Source organism: Rattus rattus, chromosome 3, assembly GCF_011064425.1.
Source record: "Rattus rattus isolate New Zealand chromosome 3, Rrattus_CSIRO_v1, whole genome shotgun sequence".
Taxonomy (NCBI): Eukaryota; Metazoa; Chordata; class Mammalia; order Rodentia; family Muridae; genus Rattus; species Rattus rattus.
The window spans coordinates 24,746,609-24,758,477 of record NC_046156.1 but is presented as its reverse complement, the minus strand read 5'-3'; the positions used below and the strand labels follow the sequence as shown (position 1 = coordinate 24,758,477).

The 11,869-nt window shown below is 38.6% G+C and overlaps 1 non-coding gene across 1 annotated transcript; it reads left to right on the top strand.

The window, feature by feature from the left end:
- The first annotated feature begins 226 nt into the window (after positions 1–226).
- On the top strand, positions 227–298 carry Trnag-ucc. The gene has a single exon. It is a non-coding gene; the product is annotated as a tRNA-Gly (tRNA).
- Positions 299–11,869: the final 11,571 nt, after the last annotated feature.

The following is an 11,869-nucleotide window of genomic DNA, read 5'->3' as shown; positions in this document are numbered from 1 at the left end:
TCTTTGAATGGTGGTTTAGTCCCTGGGAGCTCTAGTTGGTTGGTATTGTTGTTTTCATGGGGTTGCAAACCCCTTCAGCTCCTTCAATCCTTTCTCTAACTCCTCCAATAGGGACCCTGTTTTGGTTCAATTGTTGGCTGCCAGAGTCCGCCTCTGTATTCGTCATGTTCTGGCAGAGCCTCTCGGGAGACAGCTACATCCGTTTCCTATCAGCATGCACTTCTTTGCGTTGGTGGTGTAGTGGTGAGCATAGCTGCCTTCCAAGCAGTTGACCCGGGTTTGATTCCCGGCCAAGGCATGGGGCTGTGACTCTTTTATCATCTTGAGAAAGGGTGGCCAATCCTGACTCGGGGCACAGGCTGTAACCCCTGGGTTCTGTAACGATTCTGCTTTCCTTTAGTTGTCAAACACACACCCTTTAGCATAGCACACTAAAAACCCAAATCAAAAACTAAGTATGGAGTATATAGTTTGCAGTTCTGAATGCAAATGCTTGAATTGGCATGGAAATCGTTAAAAATCGTTAGGAAGAAGAAAAAAAAACAAGAAAAGAAACAAGATAGCACAAGGTATAGTAGATGTAGATTTTATGATTATAGCCGGTGGGAAGAGGAGTACAAAGGAACAGGGGAACAGGTGGGGCAGGAGTGTTCTGAGGTGTGAAGCTTATGTATGTGTCTATTTGTTTGTTTGCTTACTAGCCTATCTTAATTATAATAATTGTGAATACCGCTGTGGTTTCTTCCTTCATGTATATTAGGCCTTTTGATTATAGTCACCCAGATTCCTAACCCTGCCTGTAGTTACTTCTTCTTGAATTGTTCTCCCTTTGTGTTAGGATTACCATTGCTGTGGTAAAACACCATAACCTAAAACAAGTTGGGGAGGAAAGGAGTTATTCAGCTTAAACTTCCAGATCGTAGTCCATCACGGGGAGGAAGTCAGGACAGAAACTCAACTCAGCTCAAGCAGGATTGGGAGGAGGAGGCAGGAGCTGATTGGAGGAGTGCTGCTTACTGGCTTGCTCTCTGTGGTTGGACAGCCGCTTTCCTATAGACACCAACTCAGGGATGGGTCCATCCAGAATGGGCTAGCCCTTCCCCCAATTACTAATTAAGAAAATGCCTTACAATAGGCTCTTATTTGCTCCTATCAATTGATATTTGCTCCTTTCAGCTAACTCTAGCTCCTGTCAAGCTGACACAAGAGTAGCCAACACAACTGACTCCTTGTCAACTTGACACACAAACACGTCACTATCAAGGCACAACCCTTCATTTCTTATTCATCCCCAAGATCTCACATGAAAAATAAAAATAACTTTAAAGGTCCCACTGCATTTACACATTCGAACACATTAAAATTTTAGTCCCCTTTAAATAGTCCATCTCTTTTAAAATCCAGAGACTTTTAAATTTTAGTCTTTCAACTATGGGCTCCTGTTAAATCAAAATTAAGTTTAATACTTTACTTCAAGAAGGAAGAGCCAAGGTATAGTTACAATCAGATTGAAGCAAAATCAATCTCCCATAGTATAAATAACTCAGTGTTCAATTGTCTGGGATTCATCGTATTTTGGGCTTCTCCAGAGAGCTTGGGTCACTTCAGCTCTGCCCTCTAGAGCGCACACAGCGTATCTTCTAAGCTCCAGCAAGCTCAACTCCACTGTTTATGCTGCTCTTGATGGTCGTCCCATAGCACTGGCGTCTCCAAAACTGCTGGGGTCCCTCACTTTAATGGGCTGCACTCTCACCTACAGCCTCTCCTGTGCTCTCCTCAGGGATTCCAGTCTTACCTACAGTGCCAGGTCTCAGCTGTTCTCCATGTTCTTCATTACTTTGAAAGAAGTACCCAGATTCCTTATTCTTATTTCTAAAACCGACAAAACTGGCCTCACAGTTTCATGCCATCATCTGTTAACCATGTTTATGAGACGGTCCTCATGGGGCCTGCGGTCATGTCTGCTCTTCGGTGGTAATCTGTTGTGCTATAGATGATTTTTAACTACAGCGTCTGAGAAGGAGGAGTATTTCCAACCTAGTTGTAAAGTCCACGAAAATCTAAGCAAATGTCTCAAGAGCCATTTCGTATTCTTTTGTTATAAAGTCTTTTCTTGCCATCCTTTACCTTTTCATTTTATTCTTCCAAGTTTCAACTTTTAATGTGAAGTTCAGGAGTGCCAGTGGTCACACACAAGAGGGTAATTGGTTACCTCTCATCATGCCCTAAACAATATGTAAAAATAGAAAAGAACATAACATTATTCAAAATGGAAGCGGAGTCTATAACTTACCATCGTAGTTGAGAACCAGAGTTTCATCCAATACTTCACAGTCCTTTGTGAGGCTGGCAATGGTAGCAAACTTAAAATGGCCTTTTGTCCTTCAAAACGAAAATGTCTCTGGAGTTATGGAACATGTCTGCATGCCATGAAATGTGAATAGCAGGGCTATCGGTGTGTTTGCCTCGCTTCTATACCTAGCCTTACTGTTGGGATAGATCTCTCCCACAGTTTACCACATTTCTGTATCGTTTATTGGGCATATTTACGGAACATCCTATAGTAAGCAATATTGGAAGCTAGGTCAGAGGACAGAACTTGGCTTCCTTCTTATGAAACAGAGATAGAACTTATCATCCAGCCAGTGCAATTAAAGCAATGTCCATCATTGGAAATGTGGGCAGTATTTCATTTTTGAACTTCGGAGCTCTCTATGAGTGACTGGGGCTTTGTCAATTTGTGAGGTCTTAGCTGGCTCAAGAGCACAAAGTGCATGAAGTCTAATTAAAGTGCTCTGTATTACTTTTGTAAGAACTGGAGTAAATAAGGAGAACACAATTGAAACTCAGTCTGCTATTTTGTAATGAAGTCTACTGCAAATTATCATCTATTTTCTGTCTGTGGATCTATCATCCATGCATCCATGTTTGTGTATATGTATGTATCATCTACCATACCTACCATCTATCTTCTATTTATCATTGATCTATCTTTATATATCTCTATCTATCTATCATATCTATCTATCTATCTATCTATCTATCTATCTATCTATCTATCTATCTATCTATCTATCTATCTACCTACTTGCCTTTCTATCTATTGTCTGTCTATCTATCTATCTATCTATCTATCTATCTATCTATCTATCTATCTATCTATCTATCATCTATTATCCATCTATCCCTATCAACTCTATCTATCTATCTATCTATCTATCTATCTATCTATCTATCTATCTATCTATCTATCTATCTATCTATCTATCTATCTATCTATCCACCTATCATATCTATCTATCTATCTATCTATCTATCTATCTATCTATCTATCTATCTATCTATCATATATTTATGTCTATCTACCTATCCATTTATTTATTTATGTATTTCTTTTTGGATAAGGTCTCACTAAGTAGCTCTGGCTGATCTGAAATCTGATATGCATATTAGCTTGTCTAGAAATTACAGAGACCTACATGTCTTTGCCTCCCAAGTGCTAAGATTAAAGGTGTGTAGTAACATCTCCAGAGAAAGATTTTACTTTTTATATTTAGCTGTATGTATGTGTTTGTGTGTGGGTATGTTGAGTGCAGATGACTTTGTATCACAGAAACATCTGATGCTTCTGGGGCTGGAGGAAGGGGCAGTTGTGAACTGTCTAACATAGGTGCTGGAAACTGAACTCAACTCTTTTGCAAAAGTCGTATGTCTTCTAAGAACCAAATCACCTCTCTAGCTCTAGCCATTTGTTTTATGACCCAATAATCTCATATCCTATCCCAGAATAAGTGAAACTGCAGCAGGTTAATTGTTAAGTTTATAAGGAGAATAAAATCTTGAACCCACCAGACTTAAGAAACCATCAGCAATGTTAGCAGTCTGTCCATGAATGCCGCTGAAGTAGCTTCATGGAGGTGCAGTGATTGTCACTCATGGAGTCACCCCTCAGTATCCCCCTCAGTGTCTTTCATGACGTTTCTGTCTCAACCAATTCTCTGATTTTGCTTAAGGAGCCAAATTTGTTAATCTTTGATTTTAATTATTAAAATGGCCATCTCATACTTTACCTGACTGTATAATGATATATGACATACAGCTGTCTTCTCCTGAAGGCAGTCAAGACATTGCTGTTAAACTTTTGGCTAGGGATGTTAAACTGTAGGTTCTGAAAAGTTCCAGGCAGAGCAAAAGCATTCATCTAATGGGCAGAAGATCTGCCACTGGGCTCTGCTTCTTGAGTGCCTGCCGCCTCCCTCTAGTACCAAGACGGAGACAAAACCTTTATCATATGGCTACTGGGACAATGACACATCCAACTTACCTTGCATATCCAGCCTCTTTGACTCTACTGAGGGAAGAAAATGTGTCCCCTGGCCATTTTCACTGCTGTAGCATCATTGATGAAAATCTATCGAACACATGAACAAAACTCTCTTTTTGGTTTTCTGGATTCTACAGCTGTGTTTTCACAATCACTGAAGTAGGCCCTGTGTATTTCTTTTGTTTTTGATGTTTTCCTGTAGACTCAGAGCAGTTATAAACATAGTCCTGTGGTACTCCTCATTTCTTTGGTGGATTTGTTCATTTCTCTTTCTCTTTTTGCCAGGGTCTTTTGTTTCAATATTAAGGATTTCCTAGGATTGCCTGAAGTTCATATCTATAATCGTCTTTCTTGGTTTGAACAAACATCAACTTAATTTTTGAAGTTTTTTATTGGCTATAAACTTCGTTGTCATTTATTTTTTTCTTGATCCTTTAAAATTTTATACACAACTTGCACTCTTTACTTGAGCTGAATTGTCTCTCATGAGATCGCTGGTAGTGTTCATCCTGGTTCCCTTGTCTATGTACGTTCCCTTCATATTCTTTTAATGTAGGTTATTCTAGATTCCATTTTCAATAATTTATTCATTGTTTATATTTTAGTTTTTAGTCTACCTAGTATCTAGTTAACATATTAAAAAGAGGTCCTATTGGATGTTTAAAATACACTCTAGTTACCACTTATGATTTTAAGTATTAGCATTATCTACTATACACCTTTTGTGCTATACAGTTATGGACAGGAAACAAAACAAGTTCAGAGGAAATGTGGCCAGCTAAATATTGAGAAAAGATACTGGGGGGATCAAAAGCACAGGGTGGAATTGAGAGAGGCCCATGAATAGAATCAGAAGGTTTTGTATATCACAATAAAGGGCTTTGAATTTCTTAGTGTAAAAAGTAGGAAATATAAAAGTTGTTTAATGAAAAAGTCATATGACTAATTTAGTTTTTGTAAAAGAAAGGAATAATAAGAAATAACTAGGGGATGAATAATAAGACAATCAATTAACACAATAGCAGTAGAACAAGGAGGCATTGCCATTGAAAATGTAGATGGTTTATGAAGGGAGGGTTAGTAACCACTTGTAACTCTAAAGTGATGAGGGGAAGAAGCTAGAGTGGTTTTTAATATTCCTACAACAGGATATTATGGCACAGGGGTTAAAGATATCATTGCTTATACTCCATTAATACACGTGCACAAGGAAGGTTTGTTTGCTTGGGACTGAATGAAATACAGCACCAATGGCCACATAATGTGGTAAATGGTTTTAACATGTTATTAGGGGTCTGAATTTTAACTTGTAACTTTGGTACTATTTGATTTCTATGATTCTGAGAAAACCATTAGATTGGCTAGAGTTTATAATTTCTCAGAAAGTGGAAGGACCTTGACCAGAGCATTGTCTTTAGGCATTGGTAGATTCATTCCGCTTCATGTCTACCTGGATACAGATCGTCTTTGTGATGAGGTGAAACGTGGCATCTTCAACATCTTCCCTCTCTCTGAATTGTTTTGTACCGTGAGCTGTGACCATCAATTGTTCGACTAATATATTACTTTAGCAGACAACCTTACTTGGAAAACTTCACGGAACAGTATAAGAGACCTATGAATCCATTTCCCACTTGTTACTCTAGCAACCTCTACAGCGCTTGTCTTAGAGGTCAGCACTTATCAGAAAGTTCATAATGACTAATGCATGAGCAAGATCCTGTCATAAGAAAAAAATTGCTTTTCAAATAAATATCTTCTCCATTCATCCTTCTTTTTCTTATGTGATTTGATAGGACAAAGGTCTTGAAATAATAATTTACCAAGGATGTAAAAGAGGAAATGTGGGGGACACTTTTATGCAGCCATGCTTATACACATTTTGCCAAAATTTCCAAATGTAAGTCTCAAAAGTTGAACTCCTTCCTTCTCTTATTCCTCTTCCTCCTCATCTCCTAACCCACTCTCTCAAGTGCTTGTTATGATAAAATACCTCTGAAGACTTTTACTCATAGTCAAACCTGAAAAACAATTCTAAATTTCAGTTTTAATATCTCTCTACTCAATGCCAACCCCGACTCTTTGTCTAATTATTCACTCATTCATTCATTATTTTAAAATACCCTTGACATATTACTGTACAACACCTTCCAATGTTCAGCTAAGGTTTGCATAAGAAATGCTCCTTTATCAGATTCATGTTCTGAATGCTTAGTCTGGTTATTTTAAATCTATGAAGGCTTTAGGAAGTAAGGCTTCTGTGGTAGATGTAGTGCATGAAGGGTACGACTTTGAAGGCCACATCTACTTCTGGTTCTGGCTGACCTTTTCTTGTAAAGAAATTAGCTATTAGAAAGAAGGCCCCATGCTTTGAACCTAGACAATGGGCAGAAATTACCCACTGAAGGCTCTAGAGTGCTAACATGCAAATTCACCTGAAAGACTTTCCTCAGCAAAGAAAATATCTGAAGCAAGAGAGTTTTCAGGACACACTCACTACTTACTCAATCACTCAAGGGAACATTTTTTCTTCTGGATTCAGACATCAAGGCACTTGTAGGCCACTTCAGTCATGATCTAAGAGGAGTCTGATACAGGTCCAGATGGCAGAAGAACTTTGCACTGCTCGGTGCTGTTTTTTGCATGCATTCAAGGCTACAAATTGATGCAGTTGTGGAAAACTGAACCAAGGTTTTAGAATAACGAAGCTTGTGAGTTTTAGCCATGTATAACAGGGAGGCCTTGAAACAATCATGTATGAGGTGGTGAGGGAGAAATCTAAGGTGAAATGGAGAGACCAAAATGTTAGATATGAATTTCTCTCACTGTTAGACTTTCTTAGTTTAAAAAAAAGTCCATCTTGAAATACAGTCATATTCTGAGAACCTGAGGGTCAGGGCTTTTTTATGTGAATTTGTGTGATAGGAGTGGGGTTGACATAGAGTACAGAGAGATATTAAAAGTGTAATTTATAATTGATTTTTAGGCTTGACTATCACAGTAAAGTCACTCTGTTATTCACCTTAACATGTTCTGGTCTTAGATGAAATGCTACATTTTCTTTCACTCTAATAAAAATCATTTTACACAACTTAAACTTAAAGTTAATGTACTTGGAAAATACTGATTCGAGAATTTAAAATGCTATACTGGGAAGTATTAGATGCAGATTGAAAGAAAACCATATGTCAAAAGTAGTAAAGCAGTTAATTTTAGTATCTGTAGATCAGATCTCACTGTAATCACACATAGATTTTAATCATTATTATCAAACGATATTTAAAAATTATTTTTGTAAGCAAGCACAAATTTTGCTTACAGTAATTTAGAAGTACATGAAAGGAGAAATACAATTCAGAAAATGGGTACCCATAAAAAAATTGTTACAGCACAGGCAGAAGGCAAGACTCCTTGGTTGACTGTGCCTTTATTCTCTCAGCTCTGACTATTTAGATTTGAAGCTTCAAGTAGTGAGAATGCAAGACATTTTGGTACAGTGATCGAAATGTCAGTGTGAGCCTTAGAGCACCCAGAGCTGGACAGATAACTCAGTGCTGAAGAGCATAGGATGCTCTTGCAGGGAACACTGGTTCTGTTCCTAACACTTACAAACTTTAACTCTATTTCCAGAGGATCTGAGACCATTTTCTGGCCTCTGTGGGCACTGTATGCCTAATACAGAGGCATACATACAGACAAAACACCCAAAAGCATAAACTAAAAATAAATAAGTCTTCAAAAACAGAAGTGTCATCAAGATTTTGGAATTTTAGTTGACACTATAGTTACTCAAGTACATTCGAGTTCAAGTGTTATGTGCTTATTATCATGAAATGCCGATTGTAGCCCCCAGGACACAGCATCTTAGAAGCTCAGCCTTTTGATTGGCTCTGCGTATGACATTAAACCTGTATGCCTGAAAGAGCAGCATTGCTACTGTCTGATATTTGGATCAAAGCATGGTTCCCAGAATCCAATCTGTGTGTTGTTTAGCAGTTAGAAATAATTTGGATGACTTTGCTTCTCTGTCTCTGTGTCTCCCTCTGTCTCTCTGTCTCTCTGTCTGTCTCTGTTTGTCTCTGTCTCTGTCCCTCTGTCTCTGTCTCTGTCCCTCTGTCTCTCTCTGTCTCTCTCTGTGTCTCTCTCTGTCTCTGTCTCTCTCTCTCACTCTCTTTTCTTCTGCCTCGCTCGTTTTACCCCTCCTACACACCAAAAGGCTTGTCTTTACTGGGTATCTTCTGATTGAAAATAACAGAAACTTACCACAATACAGTTAACCAGATCCCCCAAAGCTCCCAAGGACTAAACCACCAACCGAGTACACACGGAGCGACCCATGGCTCCAGCTGCATATGTAGCAGAGGATGGGCCTTATCTGGCATCAGTGGGAGGGGAGGCTCTTGGTCCTGTGAAGGCTGAATGCCCCAATATAGGCGAGTGCTAGGCCAGTGAGGTGGGAGAGGGTGGGTGGGGGAGCACTCTCATAAAGGCAGGGGGGATGGGGAATAAAAGAGGGGGTTTGCAGAGGGCAAACTCGGAAGGGGGAATAACATTTGAAATGTAAATAAATAAAATAATCAGTAACAAGGGACTTATGCTAAGAAAAATAGAAGTAAAGGGAATAGACCTGGTTATTTAGCCAGAAAGGGCATGAGGGACTACAACCCTGTATATCATGTACTTCAAACTCACCACCTGCTGTTCTCAGCTCTGCCTCATTTTTGTGGGTCTATATGAAGGCTCTATAAAGAGACTAAGATATATTTCCAAATTCTTATAATCATTCTACTTATATTGTTGGTGGAGGGTTTTCTCTTTCAAATATTTCCATACAAAGTATGTGGAATTATATATCACCAGTTCTGGGCTGCATCTATGTCTGTCCTCACAGTCATCATTCTGTTGCATGTGACCTAGCTTATGTAAGGTTCATGGACTAAAGGTAATTAATATAGGGTGCATTTCACTGTGGAAGACTGCAGTGTTATTGCTATCAATACAGAAAATGAATTTGGACAGTCAGACATATAAGTGTGTACAGTAAAAGAAAACATATTCAAATACATATTAAAGATCATGAGAAAACTGTTAAGAGTGATAGACACAAAGATATTTTGCCAACAGAAAATGAAATTGGCTTCAGTACTAAGTGCAGCAAGGTCAAATACAGTTTTACAGCCAAAGAGCAGAGCGGATGTCAGTGGATGGAGAACTGCTAAGGAATACCAAGGTTAGGGCCTCCACGCTGGCATGGTTATTCTTTAAGCTTCTTGCTGAGGGTAAGCCAAGGTAGTGAGGTGGCAGAGATAGGGGATGGGAATGTTTATTCACATGCTTAGAGTGGAGAATTTTTAATAAAATTTGCCCCACAAGATTCCTGCTAAACTTGGACAAAATGAGCTAAAGTGAGAAGTTAACTTCATAGACTAGGTATACAGAAAATGCAGAACATAACACACGTTTCACATCGGAAATCTGTAATTTGACAGATAAATTCCATGTGCAGTGGACTTCATTTTAAACCTTAAACTAAGCAACACTGTAATACCATGATACTTAATGAAGCTGCGTTTAACTTCCATATTTTGTCTTCACTGCCTATTGCCTTTTATTTAGCTTTGACCCTCATAGTGTAGATTAGATAAAGATGGAAGGATATAACCAAGCTTCTCTAAAACAATCTTGTGATATTAAACACCGTGGGAGTTCAAAAAATTCAATAACTGGTGGAATAATAATTGATAAATGGTGCAAAAGTATAATAATAAAAATCCTTATTATATTTTTGAAATAGGTACTATCATAGTCATTGCTCTATTGTTGTAAACAGACACAATTGCCAAGGCAACTACTAAAAGGAAAACATTTATTGGGAGCTGCTAACAGTTTCAGAGGTTTAGTCCTTCATCATCAGGGCAGGGAGCATGGTGGCATGTAGGCAGGTGATGGAGCAGTAATTGAGAATTACATCTTAATTCAAAAAAAAGGAGAGAGAGAGAGAGAGAGAGAGAGAGAGAGAGAGAGAGAGAGAGAGAGAGAGAGAGAGAGAGAGAGAGAGAACGAACTCTGGGCTTTGCATGAGTTTTTGAAAACTCAAAGCCCACCCCCAGCGGCACAATTTCTCCAATAAGGTCACACTTAGTAACTATTTTTCAAATGGTGACAGCCCCTGATGATTAATCATTGAAATATGTGAGTTTATGGAGCCATTCTTATTCAAACCACCACAAGGTCATGTTGGTAAACAAGGATTTACTGTATTTGGATCAGCTTACTGTCTTAGTTAGGGTTTTACTACTGTGAACAGACACCATGATCAATGCAAGTTTCATAAAGGACTGGCTTACAGGTTCAGAGGTTCAGTCCATTATCTTCAAGGCAGGAGCATGGCAGCATCCAGGCAGGCATGGTGCAGGAGGAGCTGAGAGTTCTACATCTTCACCCGATGGAAGCCGGGAACAGACTGAGGCAGCTATGAGGAGGGTCTCCAAGCCCACCCCCCCACACAGTGACACACTTCCTCCAACAAGGCCACACCTTCTAATAGCGCCACTCCCTGGGCCAAATGCAAACCACCACACTTACTTTGGAAATTTTTCTTTAAAATAACTGATGAGAATATATATGGCCTTAATCTTCACTTTGGGGGATAGTCTAAAACAATACTGTGGGTAATAAAACACACATTTAAGTGAGCTACCCACATATTCTACAATGCTAACCTTGTAAGCAAGCTATGACTATCTGTATAATAATGACTCTACTGTTAATGAATAAATCAATGGTTTTCTCATTGAATTTGAGCTTATTCCACAAGAGTGATTCCATGCCTGATATGATAAATCAGTAAAAATGAAACAATAATAAAACACACTTAGCTTAAATATAATAATAATAATAATAATAATAATAATAATAATAATAATAATAATAATATAAGCTCAGGGGTCAAACTTACTATTTCTATTAAGCCAAATACTTGTGATGCTAAGCTACCCTCTAAATATTTATGTTTATAGACATATGTTACCTCTAGCCTTATTCAGAGAAGTGTCTCTTTGCAATCAATGCTAGTGAGTATAGAGAGACATAGATGTCATGGTTCTGAAAAGAAATGATGTTTTATTTTTCAATTCCTAAACAGGATGTTCAAGACTACTAAGGCTCCGTTATCACTGCAAGAGCAGGACATGAAAAATTTAAGAGTGGAAGGGCTGAGAGATGCTGATTTCTGGGAGTAGCAGAGTCAATGATGTCACAGCCACCTAGCAGCTGTGTCTGACTGCAGTAGACCTATATAAGACTGAACCCATGGATAAGAAATTATGGATGGTGAGAATCAGTCATTGTCTTCAGTTGTATACCCATCAAAGTGCCCTTAACTCTAATGGCATTGCTAGTCTCATGGCCATACAGACAATCTTGGTTACACTCATTGGGTCTCATAAATGAGTTAATGATAGACAAATGTTTAAAGGACCCCGTTGAAGGAATCAGAGAAAGAACTGAAGAGCTTGAAGGGGCTCGAGACCCCATATGTACAAC